Source organism: Phoca vitulina, unplaced genomic scaffold, assembly GCF_004348235.1.
Source record: "Phoca vitulina isolate PV1807 unplaced genomic scaffold, GSC_HSeal_1.0 scaffold17, whole genome shotgun sequence".
Lineage (NCBI taxonomy): Eukaryota > Metazoa > Chordata > Mammalia > Carnivora > Phocidae > Phoca > Phoca vitulina.
In genome coordinates, this window is record NW_022589720.1 from 21,391,400 (window position 1) to 21,407,910 (window position 16,511).

Consider the following 16,511-nt stretch of genomic DNA (forward strand, 5'->3'; position numbering starts at 1 on the left):
TTTCCCATAATTGGCAAATGTTAATTGAAATGTATTCTCATTTATCAGTATAGATAATCATTTCCAGTCTTTAGCATATTCATTCCACAGTTTTCCCCATTTATTTTCAACATTTTACTAATAACCTTTATATGAATTTGAATGTGATATTGGCCAATATGATTTTTCTCTGATGGAAGAACACTGTGATCCATGGTACATGCAATAATTTTCTGAAAAGGGAAGAGTTTTGTCATTATGGCACTGAAGTGCCATGTTCAATCCTGCATTATTCCAACTACCTTTCTTCTCATGAATTTCCTGGGGCCATTACTATGTACTGGGTCAGTGTCTAAAATCACAAATGCATAGTTTTCTGGTTATCTGGACTGGAGCACACAGCTGAAATGCAGAGTTAAGTAGTCTTTCTATTCCTAGAAATTTAAATAAATTGGAGTTTCTAAATTGGAGTTTCTTAGGAATAGAAAGGTTCTATTTAACTTTGAGTTTATATTATATATATATAATTATTATATTATTATATAGTTATAATATATAATTTTATATTATTTTATATAATAATATATAAACCCTGCTTCATCTTAACATTTAATGATATTTTTTATTATATTGGGAGAATATTAAAATTTCATGAGCTATTTCTTTCTTGGTATAAATATTAAAATGATCAATGTCTCTTGAGGGGGACTTATATGGGAGGAAATTAAGTGAATCTTATGAATCAATTAATTCAAACTTTGTAACAACCATGTGGTATCGGTACTATTAATATTGTCATTTTACAGAGAAGGAAAGCAAAATAAAAGGAAGCTAACTTTGAATTTGGGCTTTTACCAACGTCTCTCTATTCCTTTTCAGAAAGAACAAGGTGTGAATTTTAACTGCTAGTAACTAGGAATTCCTATGAAGATCTCTGTGCAATGGTGACTCCCTAAAAAGGTAACCAGAAAGTTTTTTGATCAAACAAACTAATTATTAGCCCAATACAGGTATGATGAACAAGGCCTTGACAGAAGCTTAATAAATCTCAGGAGGGGAAGGACAATGAAAGATATCTGCAGAACTTTTAGGGTCTGTGCCCCGTCAAGCTGGCTCAAAAAAAGTCTTTCAATGTGAGATACTGATTGGGGCTAGAAACATTTTGACATAAAAGTTTAGGATTATAGGCAAAAACAGGAAATGGTCTTGAGTTTTCTGATAATCAACTGCTTGCTCAGGTGAGCAAAATTTTTCCTTTTACGAAAGCTATTTGCCAAAATGAGCAAGTTATATTGGCTTACGGGATTTCCCTGAATCAAATACAAAATCTAATTACTGGTCTCTAGCCTTAAATTCTTGACCAAGAATATCTAGTGAAACAGTCAAGAGGAGTCGAAATGGTAGGAGGGGTGAGTTCAGTTCTCAGTTAAGATTGCTAGGCAATTATATTAACGCAAGTAATTTCAATTCTCAAAAAGGAAAATTTCTCATCATATGAATGAATTATAAAGACTTGTAAAGAATCTTTGTAAAATATGTTCCAAGTTTCTCTTGGGTGCATAAATTATGAGGAATCAGATCATTGATCCTGTGTCAAATGAAAAATCCTATTAATTTGGCCCTCATCACAGTTACTAATCCCTGCTATGCATAATTTTCCAATGTGGAAATAACTCCTATTATCAATCTAAGACTGTTCTGTCCAATACAATAGCCACTAGATACACATAACTATTTAAAGTTGAATTTTACTTAATTCAAATTTAGAAGCCAGTTCCTCAGTCATGATAATCACACTTTAAATGCTCAATAGCTACCTGTAGCTACTGACTATCATGTTAGACAATCCAGAATTATAGAACATTTCTGTCATCAAAGGAATTTCTATGGTACAACATTGATCTAAGATAATTCTTCACGTTCTGAGAGTTGATTTAGAATATATTCACCTTTTACGAAGAGTAACAGTCATTTCTGGGCTTTTAGAACAGTAGTCTTATACATGAATAGGATCAATGAAATCAAATTGTCATGTAGTGGCATTTTACATTAATTATTATTTTTTTCATGTGAATTTATAATGTGTTCTGCATTCCAATTTTGTATCAAAGTCCTACCGGACTATCAATTTTTCATTTCATTATTTTTTGATAAAAAACTATTAGGAGTAGTAGGACATAAATATTTTTTTCTTAATGGTTCATTGAATGTTCATTAGATATTTATGGGCACACTAAGAATAATACCACTGAGTCATTTCTGGGAAATGTAAAGATACAGAAGAAGAATGCCATCATGTGCTATAAAATTTTAATGTATATTAAAATTAAACACCTATGACTTCATAGCTTTACTGTATTCCATGATAGGAAGACAAAACAAATTCATAAATGAGAGCAAGATTTACAAGTAGTTCATTCCACATAATTTCTTTCAGGACAGAATAATTTAGATGGAATTATAAAGGAACAATTAGCAAGTTGATCATTGGTTATGAAATTATTCATTGTTGATATTTAACTAAACTTGAGCATTTTGAAGTTCCCATGTAATGTGTATACCAACACAGAGAGACCATCTGATGAAGGCATTAGAAGCACTTTTTGGTCTGAGTCTGGACCAATAAATTATTACTAGTTCTTTTCTTTCTTAAAGAAATACCTTGAAATAATAAATAAACTTTGCCTATTAAACTTCAGTGAGTCAAGTATGATAAATTAAGAAACCAAAGCAATAAATTAGTTAACTATACTGAAATTAAAATTTTAAAAATAAGAAAATAAAAGCAACGCAGCAAGTTGGGTGAGTTACATCTTCTTTAGCTATTTTATTCCCTTTACTTTCTTAAAATTTACATAATTGCATTGAAATTATCTCATAATTTTCTCATCTGATTATATCTTTTTCTAGATTTAAGCATCTCAAAGAGGTATACTTTTTTATTCACCAAGTAACTCATAATGTTTGGTAAATAGTAATAAAAAAATTTATTGAATTAAATTCAGCTGAAATAAGGAATACTTATTTTAAATATAATACCTTCCTCATAGCTAAAACAATTTGAATAATATTCTGGCTTCATTACACAAACATATGGTTGAAGATATTTTCTGTGTATGCCTAAATTCTCTTTTACATATCAATCTGTTATTATTTTATCACATTTTCATGTCATAAATACTTTGACTAACTTTTTCTTCTCAAACAAATTAATTTTTTGACACAAATTTAGCATTTGCTTTTGAGAAAACCTAATCCTATGTAAGATAATTTGCCATTGAGATCAACAAAATTCATTTTACTATGAATTTTCCTTAGTTTGATTTTACCTAGTGATAAAAATATTCTAATGTATTTATAACATAGATAACCAAGCCATTTTCCTCTTTTCCAGAATAGATTAAATTAGTGGTTTAGAATCTAAGGTACATTGTATATATCTTCATAAGGAATTTCTGTAAGTCTGATAAAAGAGAAAGAACTGAAATTAAGAAAATGATATCTCTCATAGCCTTATATATTTCAGAGAGAAGGAATCCATAGCACTGATGTTAATGGGTAGTTGTGATTTTTATATTACACAATAAACTGCATATACATATGTACAACACTATGCATAATTAATATAAATATCTATAAATAAAATAAATTAATATGGGTAATTTAAAAATATGTTGACTTCTAAAGTTGTATATAATCTGCATAGAAGTAATTAAATTGGTATAAAATTTTAATACACCTTCCTACAGACTTTTTATACAGAATGAAGAGAAAGTAGTTCGAAACTCCCAAACACAAATGGTTACCTGTACCATAGGTGTTTAGGAAATATTTATTAAATAAATGAGTGAATATATGTCTTCTCTGAATGATAAGGCTGATAATGTGAGTAGTACATGGTAACTGATCCATATCCTCGTAGATATCATATAAAAGCACATGTAGGATGGGGCCTCAGTTATTTCCCTCTAATATAATCGTAATAATCATTTTTATCTCAGTGACTCTGATTACCTGAACAGATTGCTATTGAATAACTAAGTGAAGTTATCAAAACAATGCTTGGCACATAAGTATGATATAATTGTCAGCTGCTGCCATATTTGGGACTATAACTAATGCTACCATAACTAGTACTTGGTTCTACTTCACTCTGTACCTCGGTTTTGTCCTCTATAACGTGCCTATTTTATAGGTTTCTTATGAGAATTCATTGAGTTGATATATGTAAAGAAGTTGTAAGCACTTAGAGAATATTAGTCATTGAGTGAGTACAATAAAAATGTCAGCTCTTAGTTTTTATTTTTATTTTTATTCTATCTTTGGCAAGTCTTATATTCATTCACATTCCTGGTTTCTCCATTTATAGAGTACAAGGTAAAGAATATAATTATTAAAAATGTGTTCACAGTTAAATTCCATAATTTTACATTAATTTGATACTTCATTCAATGAAAAGTTTTATTCATTAGTAATCTAAATTAAGCCAAATATATATAGATGTATTTATCAATATTTCTCTGTAACATTTAAAAAAAGAAAAAATCAACCCAAATGCCTATCCAAAAAAGGATTAGTTCCATTAATACAAATATGTTAATAATAGAATACTGAATATAGTTTTTGACATTAAAGAATTTTGGTATGTCTGTATGAACTGACTTTCAGAGATAGTGAAACTATATTACTGTTTTGAAAAGTGCAAAGATTATATATAATATATATATAATAAACATATATATCTCTTTAAATAGATTATTTAAATGTATATATATCTTTAAATAAAAGGGAAAAGAAAAATAACCAATTATGGAGGCTTACCAATTCTTGTACCTAAGGACTGGATTTGGAGGACTATGTAGTATATATGTAATATATATATATAATATATGCATATACATTTTGGAAGAGATACATATATAATGTAATATAATATATGTATATTTCAGTGACAATTCTTAAATGCTTAAATTATAGTTTGTTTCTGAGTAACCATATAATTATTAAAGTTATAGTTGTGGTTTAAATGAATTATAGTACAGAAGAGTAAAGAACTAATCTGTTTTTAGAAAAAAATAGCTTGTTTTGTTTAATCATATTGCTAGCTCACCAATTGTATGAAATTATTGCATAATAGTTTCATTTTTTGGTGTAATACATACCTACAATGGATAAAAATACCATAAAAATTTAATTGCCTTGAATTATTTTTTAGGAAGTCATCAGTTTGTTCATGGTAAATTCCAACTAATAGGAAATCATCTTTGATGAAAGGGCTTTCACTGCTGAAATATTGATGTGCTATATTACTCTAATTGTTTAAATAAATTAAAATACAGAATCGTAATCACTTTCATCTAAAGCAGAGAACTACATTTCTCAGAATTCCCTCCCATATGTGCCTTCGGATTAAAGTTTGTCAATGAAGGAAAGTTTCAAGTGAGTCAGATGTCACAGTTGAAAGCAAAGCCATTATACTCAGGTGTTTTTGGGATCAGACACAGTACCTTTAGGTTTAGTGGCTTCAACTGAGACAATTTTCTGCAAGTGATAAGCTTTGCAGGCATCCAAGTAAACTCCTTGTATTGCTTCTTGTACATGAATATGACTATGTTTCTAAAAATGACAGTCATTTAAATATATTGATAATTTTTTCCTTAAATTTGAAAAATGAAAGAGTACCACATTAAATTTGAGTTAATTAAAATTTGGAGAATGCTGAACAATTACTTTTTTAATCCTTCCTTTCAAAAAGTGAAGGAATCTATCTTTATATAGACTGGTGACAATTCCAGGAAATTAAAACATGATTTAAATTTAAAAGGAAAAAAAGAAAAGGAGATTCTCCATAAACTGTCAAGGGCATAGCAGCACTTTTCTTAGTTCTCTGGCTAAAATGAAAGTTTCCTTTGGGTTTTGCCTTGCAACACAGCCCTGCTGGGATCTTACCCCAGAGCGCTGGGAAAATAAGTAACAAAAGCAAACCAAAGCGGAAACAAACAAACTAAAACCAGATAGCTCCTTCTGTATGAGTTACTTTTAAGTTTTCATCCTCCTCCCCATCTGCTGACTTTTGCTTACTTCTTAAAGTTTTCATGGAGTTTATTTAAATTTTGTCCAGAGATTTTAATTATAATCAACAAGAAAGATGGGCAGTAGTGAGCTTATTTTATCTGTATTGGAATCAGTAGTCAATAAATATTTAATTATTCAAAATCTAGGGAATTAATTTGTCACAGGCAAAATGAAGAAGGCCTGTGAAGAGACAAGAGCAGAACAAATGTCACAGTACCTGTTGATGCCAACGGAAGAAACCTTTTAGAACTTCTAAAAGAAAGAGAGTTTTATTCCAGCTCAGGTTAGGAAAGCTGCCCAGGACACACAATCTTCACAAAGAACAAAGTGCTCAGGCAAAGGAACATTTGGTGTATGGTTATATACGTTTTAACATAAAAAGGTACAAATCATTAGGACATTTCAGAAAGTTGCAAACCTTATCTTAAGCTTCTAGTATTTGCAGGGCTGTATGATTTTAATCTTACGGGAACCAGGGAGGTTTCTCCTTTTCCTTATCTTTGTATTTGGAAGGCACCTTTTGGTTGTTTTTTAGATGAAGCAGTTGTACAATTTGTGCCCGGATCAGAAATAGAGCCAATACTTTTAGGTTTTGCTGAGTCATTTTGACCTTGGTAAATCTTAACCTATAGCTTCCCTGGGAGCCTAGGAACAGGGCCTACAAACATTAAAAGCTGAACATTTCCTTCATTTTTTCATACCTAAGGGCAAGAAATAGTTCCTGGCAAATTTTAAATATAAACAGAAACTAGCATAAATAATAATTAGCAAGGTTTTTAATAAGGAATTTTTGGTCTAAATAAATCAGGAGTATGCCAGGTGTTTGGAGCACTAACAGAATAATTTAGTGATTAAAATAAATTGCTGTTTTCGAGCACAAAAACCTTGATCATTTGTAACAATACAAATTTTTAATTTACTTTGTGGATTCTTCCATGTAATAATTTGCAATATTCATAAACTTTCTTTATGTGAATAAATCCATTAACATTAAACTAATTTTATTTTTAAAAAGATACTTTACTATTTATCTTGAATCCATTATTTGAAAGCAAGATAAACTTAGGCAAGTATAGATGATTTTATCTAACATTTAAAATTCGCATTGCGACTTCAAATTTGTATTTTTAAATTATTTTTTACTATTTATTGTCTTTGTTTTAATCTTAATATGCTGTTTAACCTTAACATGCCAGTGTGTGCGTGGATGTGGTATGTGTGTTTAGATGTGCATAAATCTGTAACTATGATTGTAATAGATAAAATAAGTTAAAATATTTGCTTCTGCTTTATTAAATATATGTGTATACAATGAAATCACCTAAAATAATTCTAAATGACAGTGCAATTTATTGGAAGACATGAAATATTTTAAAACTAAAATAAAATTATTCAGATTTGTTGGAAAAATTGTCTATTTATCAGAAATGCTAACTGGATTCAACAAAAGTAAAACTCCATATTCTTCTATCAAGAATTCTTAAAATTCTTTAATTCATACCAAATGCTCTATGTGTCTACTTTTTCTTCTTACCTAGGAAGAAAGCCCATTACCAATTCTTTATTAAAATTTTTCTTCTAAGTTATGGTTCCAACAGGGAAAATAATGGAAAAATTACTTTTTAAACTTTTTAGAAAATATAGATTGTTTATTCACACTGGATATTCCCAGAGTATATATATAATGATGGAAAAATATTTTGATGTTATCTAATCTCCAAAGTTTCTCAAAAGAAGGCAAAATAAGAAGAAAAGAATTGCAAAAAGACAAGGAAGAGTATCTGGAATTTACTTTAGACATATATAAAATTACCACTGTGAAAAGCTAATTCCCTTTGCAATCAAGGGAGAGGGCTTTTCTGTAGAAAGATGCATTTTGACAACACAGAAAGAGAGAAATAGGTTTTTCACTTTCTTGGTTAAATGTCCAAGTATTATTGTTTTTGATGTTATAGTGGATGAGTTTATTTTCTTTTTCCTTTTTCCTTTTTTTTTAATTTTATTATGTTATGTTAATCACCATACATTACATCATTAGTTTTTGGTGTAGTGTTCCATGATTCATTGTTTGCATATAACACCCAGTGCTCCAGTCAGTACGTACCCTCTTTAATACCCATCACCAAGCTAGCCCATCCCCCCACTCCCTTCCCCTCCAGAACCTCAGTTTGTTCCTTAGAGTCCATAGTGACTTCTCATGGTTCATCTCCCCCTCCGATTTCACCCCCTTCATTTCTCCCTTCCTACTATCTTCTTTTTTTCTTTTAACATATAATGTATTATTTGTTTCAGAGGTACAGGTCTGTGATTCAACAGTCTTACACAATTCACAGTGCTTACCATAGCACATACCCTCCCCAATGTCTATCACCCAGCCACCCCATCCCTCCCACCCCCCACCACTCCAGCAACCCTCAGTTTGTTTCCTGAGATTAAGAATTCCTCATATCAGTGAGATCATAAGATACATGTCTTTCTCTGAATGGATAAAGACGATGTGGTATATATATACAATGGAATATTATGCAGCCATCAAAAGGAACGAACTCTTGCCATTTGCAACAACGTGGATAGAACTGGAGGGTATTATGCTGAGTGAAATAAGTCAATAAGTCTTTTCTTTTTCTGATGTTTTGCTGTTAGTATATGGAAAAACAACAGTTTTCTGTGTGTTGATTTTGTATCCCACCACCTTACTGAATTTAATTTATTCTAGCAGTTTTTGTGCACTCTTTAGTATTTTCTCTATATAAGATCATATCATCTGCAAACAAAGAAAATTTTACTACTTTCTTGTCTATTTGGATGCATTTTATTTCATTTTCTTGTTTTATTACTCTGGCTAGGATTTCCAGTTCTGTGCTGAATAGGAGTGGTGAGAATGGGTACCTTTGTCTTGTTACTGACCTTAGAGGAAAAGCTTTAATCTTTCACTATTGAGTATGAGTATGATTTTGGCTGTGAGTTTGTCATATATGGCCTTTGTTGTGTTGAGGTATGTTACTTCTGCACTCAATTTGTTAAGTGTTTTTTTTTTTTTTCTTTTTAATCATAAAAGGATGTTGTATTTTGTTAAATGCTTTTTCTGCCTCTATTTAGATGTCTATATAATTATCTTTCATTCTATTAATGTGGTGTATCACATTTATTGATTTGTGGATAAATCCCACTGATCATGATGTATGATCCTTGTAATGTGCTGTTCAATTCAGTTTGCTAATATTCTGTTGATAATTTGTGCATCTATATTTATCAGGGATATTGGCCTGTAATTTTCTAATAGTGTCCTTGTCAGGCTTTGGTATCAGGGTAATGCTGGCCTTGTAAAATGATTTTGGGAGTTTTCCCTCATCTTCATTTTTTTTTCTTTTTGCAGGAATTTGAAAAGGATTGGCATTAATTCTTTAGATGTTTGGTAGAATTAACTAGTGAAATCTGGACTTTGCTGTGTTGGAGGGTTGTTGATTAGTGATCTATCCTCTTACTTGTTTATCTCTTTGGATTTTCTATTTCTTCATGATCCAATCTTGGTAGGTTGTATGTTTCTACAAATTTATCCACTTCTTCTAGGTTATCCAGTTTGTTGGCATATAATTGTTCATAGTAGTCTCTCAGGATCCTTTGTATTTTTGTGGTATCAGGTGTAATATCTCCTCTTTCCTCTTCATTTCTGATTTTATTTATTTGAGTCCTCTCCTTTTTTTCCTCAGTCTAATAAAGGTTTATCAATTTTGATAATCTTTTCAAAAAATTAGTTCTTTGTTTCATTGATCTTTTCTGTTGTGTCTCTGATCTCTATTTCATTCATTTCTACTCTGATCTTTGTTATTTCTTTCCTTTTGCTAACATGGGGCTTAGTTTGCTTTCCTTCTTTTGGTTCCCTGAGGTATAAAGTATGTTTGGAAGTGGAAAATTTATATGGAAAACTACATGACTTTGGTGAAAGAAATTGAAGAAGACACAAACAAATAGTAAGGTACTTTTTATTCATGGATCAGAAGAATTAATCTTGTTAAAACAGCCATATTACTCAAAGCCATTTTTAGATTCAATGCAATCCTTATCAAAATTCCAATGGCATTTTTTATAGAAATAGAAAAAATATCCTAAAATTTTTATGGAGCCACAAAACATCTCAAAGCTAAAATAATCCTGATAAAGATGGAGGTATCATACTTCCTGATTTCAAACTACATTACAAAGTTACAGTAATCAAAACAATATAGTACTGGCATAAAATCGACCAATAGAAGAGAACAAGAGCCCAGAAATAAACCTTTGCATATATGGTCAACTGATATTTTACAATGGGAGCCAAGCATACTCAGTGAAGAAAAGATAATCTCTTCAATAAATCGGGAAAAATGTATAACCATATGCAGAATTAAATTGTACTCCTATCTTATACAACTCACAAAAATGAAATTGAAATGGATTAAAGACTAAATATAAGACCTGCAACTGTAAAACTCCTAGAAGAAAACATAAAAGAAAAGCTCCTTGACATTGGTCTTGTCATTGATTTCCTGGATATGACATAAAAAACACAAGCAATAAAAGCAAAAATAAATAAATGGGACTACATCACACTAAAAAGCTTCTATACATCAAGAGAAATAATCAACAAAATGAAAAGGCGACTTATAGAATGGAGGAAAATATTTGTACATTATATATCTGATAAGGGGTTAATATCTAAAATATATAAAGAACTCATACAACTCAATAGCAAATATCCCCCAACAACTAGATTAAAAATGGGCAATGAAACTTAATAGACATGTTTCCAGAGAAGACATATAAAAGATATATGAAACGGCACTCAACATCACTAATCATCAGGGACATGCAAATCAAAACCACAATGAGATGCCACCTCACTTCTATCACTTCTATTAGAATGGCTATCATCAAAAAGACAAGAGATAACAAGTGTTGATGAGGGTGTGGAGAAAAGGGAAACTTGTACCCTTCTGGTGGGAATGTAAATTACTGCATCTATTATGGAAAAAAGTATGGAGACTCATCAAAAAAATTAAAAATACAACTACCATATGATCCAGTAATTCCACTTTTTGGTATATCCGAAGGAAATAAAAACAGAATCTCAGACAGATATCTGCATCCCCATGTTGTAGCATTATTTACAATTGCCAATGGTGAGATCCTAAGTGTCTGCCAATGGATGAATTAATAAAGAACCTGCCACACACACACACACAAACACACACACACACACACACACACACATATTTAGCCATGAGAAAGAAGGAAATCCTGTCATTTGCAACAACTTGAATTAAAGTTGAAGGCATTATGCTAAGTGAAATAAGTCATGAAGGCAAATACTGTATGACATCACTTATATGTAGAAGCTAAGAAAGCCAAAATCAGAGAAACTGAGAGTTGAGTGCTTAGTAAGGACTGAGGGATACATGGGGAGATATTGGCCAAAGGGTATCAATTTCCGGTTATAATATTAACAAGTCTAATGTACAGCATGGTAATTATAGCTAACAATACTGTATTATATACTTGAAAGTTGCTAACAGAGTAGATTTAAATGTTCTCGTCCAAAAAAAAAAAGAATTAGTAATTACGTGATGAGATGAAAGAGTTAGCTAATGCTATCTTGGTAGTCATTTTGCAATACACAAATATATAAAATCAACATGTTGCACACCTTAAAGTTATATCACATTTCAGTTATTTCTCAATAAAGCTGGCAAAATGAAATTGGCAAATAATTAAAAAATGAGAGAGATAAAGAAATTATAGCTGGTTTAAACAATAGCATGTGCCTTTACAGTTTTATTAGCTGTATGATTAACAGAAAACAAAGTTACAGAAATGTATTCCAAGGTATAGAAATGAAAAAAAGAGGACATTTCTTATGTTGATCAATGTGGTCTCTCTTTTAGAGTGGATAAAGAGAATCTTCTTAAGAGAATTTTATCCCATTTTCTTTTCCAAATCATCTCTCAAATGAACAATCAGAAGTTCCCCCAAATATCCATTGCATTTTCAGATTTTGCCTCATGGAATTATGCCTGTCAAAAGATGTGCATACCAGAACTGTAATATATTAAAGAGAAGTGTGCTTGTGCAACCTCATGTCTCCAGAATCTGGCTAAAGATGTCATTACACACTGAGTGCCCAGTGAACTCTGGAGCTGGGCAGGGGAAACTACATAAAGCAGTTCTCACGGAAATAAGTGATACCACTAAAAAAAGTGTCTATATGTTTTTGAAAAGTTGATTCAAAGCAAAGTTTGTACAAAGAATACTGATCCAAAGAGATATCAGGATCCCATCAGTGCTTTGGGATGGTCCAAGGATAGACTGTCAGCCTTCTGCTGATCTTCCTCCCATTTCTTTCCTCCTAAACTCATAACAGGTAATGATTAGAATAAACAGACAGATGGTAGTATTGTTAGAAATAGGGCAGATTTTTCCCAGCATAAAAATTTTTAAATATTCTCATTGAATCAAATAATTATTTAAAAAGTTTCCATTTCCTAGGAGATAAAATGAACTAAGCATTTTGGAATTCCACATTGCAACTTAAACCCAATGTGCAGCTTTCATTCTACTTCACCTGCACATGCTAAGGAATGACAGGTCCTTTTGAAATTATGGCAATAAGGAGGTTTTGACTGGATCTCAGTGGGACCTCAAGAGAATGTCATGCATTGACTCTCCAAAACTCCACCAGAAAATACAATATGCAAATAAAAGTAAGTTTATTAGGCATACTACACTAAGGGAGAATACATAGCACCTTGACAGAGTTGTAATAGTTTCTCAGGAGAGAAAATTTTGGGGAAAATATTTATAAGGTTTCAATTAAAATAAATGCATTAATATGCATCCCCATGACGACCATTGTACTTTTGAAATCTATTTCAACAATAGATAGACACAGCATTGGGTCTACAGGATATAAAAGCACATTTTCTTCAATATTTCTTATAGACATTATTATTGGCTCACAGAAACCTCTCCCTCAGGTGTATTTCATCCTTTGACAACAGTTGAGGAGGAATGAAAGAGGCAAGTAAATTAATTTTAAAATTTCAGCACTCCTGTTGCCCCACTTTGAAGGTATCTGAATTTGTAACATATCAATGAAGATTGAAATATTGCATTTTCTTTTTTTTAAAAGATTTTATTTATTCATTTGACAGAGAGAGAGATAGCGAGAGCAGGAACACAAGCAAGGGAGTGGGAGAGAGAGAAGCAGGCTTCCCGCGGAGCAAGGAGCCCAATGCGGGGCTCGATCCCAGGACCCTGGGATCGTGACCTGAGCCAAAGGCAGACGCTTAATGACTGAGCCAGCCAGGCGCCCTGAAATATGCATTTTCAATGATAATTTCTTCCTTATTCAAAATATGTGTAAAAAAGAGATAAGACTTTAATGGGTTTATAGTGACTTAACTAATGAAAGATTTATTATATTAAGATCTAATTTTCAAAAATTAAAACCATGAGTCTAATAAAAAGAAAAATAGAATTAGCATGTGTCAAAAATGGACTCATTTATTAGAGAATCAGTCTGGTAGTGAAGCTTGTCTAAAGCAGAAGTTGAGGATGTAGCCTTTATCATCAGTCAGTCAAAGCCATGCTAAAATTAACTTGCTAATAGATACAAACTTTGTTAATGCATTATTTGTAATACGCTGTAACATTTCAGATTATATTTGCTATTAGGTAATTTAAAAATTGTCAAGTGATTTCAGTGTCTGAAATATTATTTAAAAACAAATAACAAATTCAAAGATACATTTTTCCAGGGAGCAAATTATTCTTGCCTGTGTTTCTTGTACACCCCAGTATGATTTTGTAAAGTTCATCCAGTTATCCTCTTGTTTTATGTCTAATGTTTTGGATAGTTCTTTGCAGTCATGATCAATGTTTTAAAACTTTACTAAAAATATTTAGGCTTATAAAAATTGCAAAATTGTACAAAGAGTTCACTTATATTCCTCAACTTTCTCCATCTAATTGTAAATATATTACACTGGTTTCTGAGCACCATTATCCAGTAAAAGGAACCAGGGCTCCTTGTCAAAGTAGTTGCTTCTAAGGCTGAGGCAGACATATAGAATACAAGATGTCTGGAACATCTCTTGGTTCCAGAAAGTAAGAACATGATTAGAAAGAAGAGGAAGAGGAAGGGGAGGGGTATTGGCAAAGGAGGAGGGGGGAGGAGTGGGAAGAAAGGGGAAGAGGAAAAGGGGAAAGGGGAAGAAGGAAGGAGAAGACAGCATACTGAAGAAACCTAGGAGCCAAACTGACGGATTTCCTAATGACCAAAGCAGAAACAATATGAGTAATAAAATGTCGGCATTTTTATTTTTATTTATTTATTTTTTTTATATATTTTTTTTTGTCGGCATTTTTATAATACAAAGGATATTTTTTAAATGAAGGGAAAAGGCCATGGTACTAATTGGGAATAGGAGAAATAAAGACGTTCTTTGTGTAAAAGGGAAATAGAAAAATGCCAAGTCACCTTAGGCAGATTTATTTTTTTTGTAATGTGAAATAGTTACTGTAGTTGGCTATTTGAAAATTCATTCTCTATGATTATCCATGCCTACCTACATACACCTTGGAAAGTCTTTGTGTAAATGCAGAGTTGCACCTTTCCCAGTTTGAAGACCACTGGTATAGAATGTGACATTCCTATTTTATACTTACTATTTTAAAAACTTCTTCTTATTGAAGAAAAATAATTGATAAACTCAAAATTTGTCAAACTTTGCCAAAATTATATAACTATTTCTAAAACAACTGACTTTATGATGAAAACGGCACAAAGTAAAAAATGCAATGTCTCTTCCTACAAAAAAGATTATATAATGTAGTCAATTAACAAATTTTACTATCTAATATATGCCAGGTATTCTTAGGAGTCTCTTCCTTCACAGAGCTTGCATTATAGTAAAAAAATGTTTACATAGCACTTAAATACACACAAGGCACATTTATAAATACAGTACGTGTATAAACTCATTTAATTCTTACAACAACCTTATGAAGTGGTTTACATTAATATTTTCATTTTGCCAAGTAGTAAACCAAAATTAAACAAAGTAAAAGAAAAGATAAAAGAAAAAAATACACCAGTTTAAGTATCTCCACTTGAGTGAGTATGTATGTATGTATGTATGTATGTATTTATTTTTAAAGATTTTATTTATTTGGGGCGCCTGGGTGGCTCAGTCGTTAAGCGTCTGCCTTCGGCTCAGGTCATGATCCCGGGGTCCTGGGATCAAGCCCCGCATCGGGCTCCTGGCTCCGCGGGAAGCCTGCTTCTCCCTCTCCCACTCCCCCTGCTTGTGTTCCCTCTCTCGCTGTGTCTTTCTCCGTCAAATAAATAAATAAAATCTTTAAAAAAAAAAAAAAAGATTTTATTTATTTATTTGAGGGAGAGAGCGCAAGAGAACACAAGCAGGGGGAGGGGCCTAGGAAGAGGGAGAAGCAGGCTCCCCGCTGAGCAGGGAACCCGATGTGGGGCTCGATTCCAGGACCCTGGGATCATAACCTGAGCCGAAGGCAGATGCTTAACCGACTGAGCCACCCAGGTGCCCCTCCACTTAAGCATTTAAACTAAATATGGGATTTTTTATTTTTTGCAGGCATAGGTTTAAAATACATGTGTTGACTTTATAAATGGGCAAAGGGCTTTTAATTTTATAAAATGGTTAATTAAAGAGTTAACTGTCACAGACTTTTAAAAAACAGCCCTATAAATAACATTATTCGATTCCAGTAAAAGAAGATAAATAAAAATCAGCTCTAGTGATTACTCAATTTCCATGGAAACTAGAAACATATATTTCTAGAAAACTTGATACTTTATAAATATCAAATCATACCATTGTCTGCAGATATGCCGGCTCTATCAAACTTTGCCAAAGTTATATAACTATTTCTAAAACAAATGATGAAATGGCACAAAGTAGAAAATGCAATGCCTCTTTCTACAAAAAAGATTATAGAATATAGTACATTACAATCCAATATAATACAATATAATCATACTTTGCTATTAGACTACAAATATTAAATTTTGATAATATTCCTTGATATTTTAAAGGTAAATCTTGCACTAATCAAACCTGAGGAGGAAAGATTTTTTTCTCTCATACTTGCTTGCTACTTCCTATTTGTTTCTAATATCTGATACATCTTTACGTTACTTGATGCTGTAAAGAAAAAAATACAATACTGCATCATTCAAGCAATAGTTCAATGGTCCAACAAAGATGATTGTGATACTCCATAAACCTTTTATTTGCATAAAGCCTTTGTGGGAGTCATATGCCTTATTAATCATATTTGCCCTTACAATACCAGTTATACCACATCATTCATGGATGCTTCTTTGTCTCATATTCCAAGTGCACAAGAAATTATGAATTAGTACTTATTAATGTCTAATAAAGTTA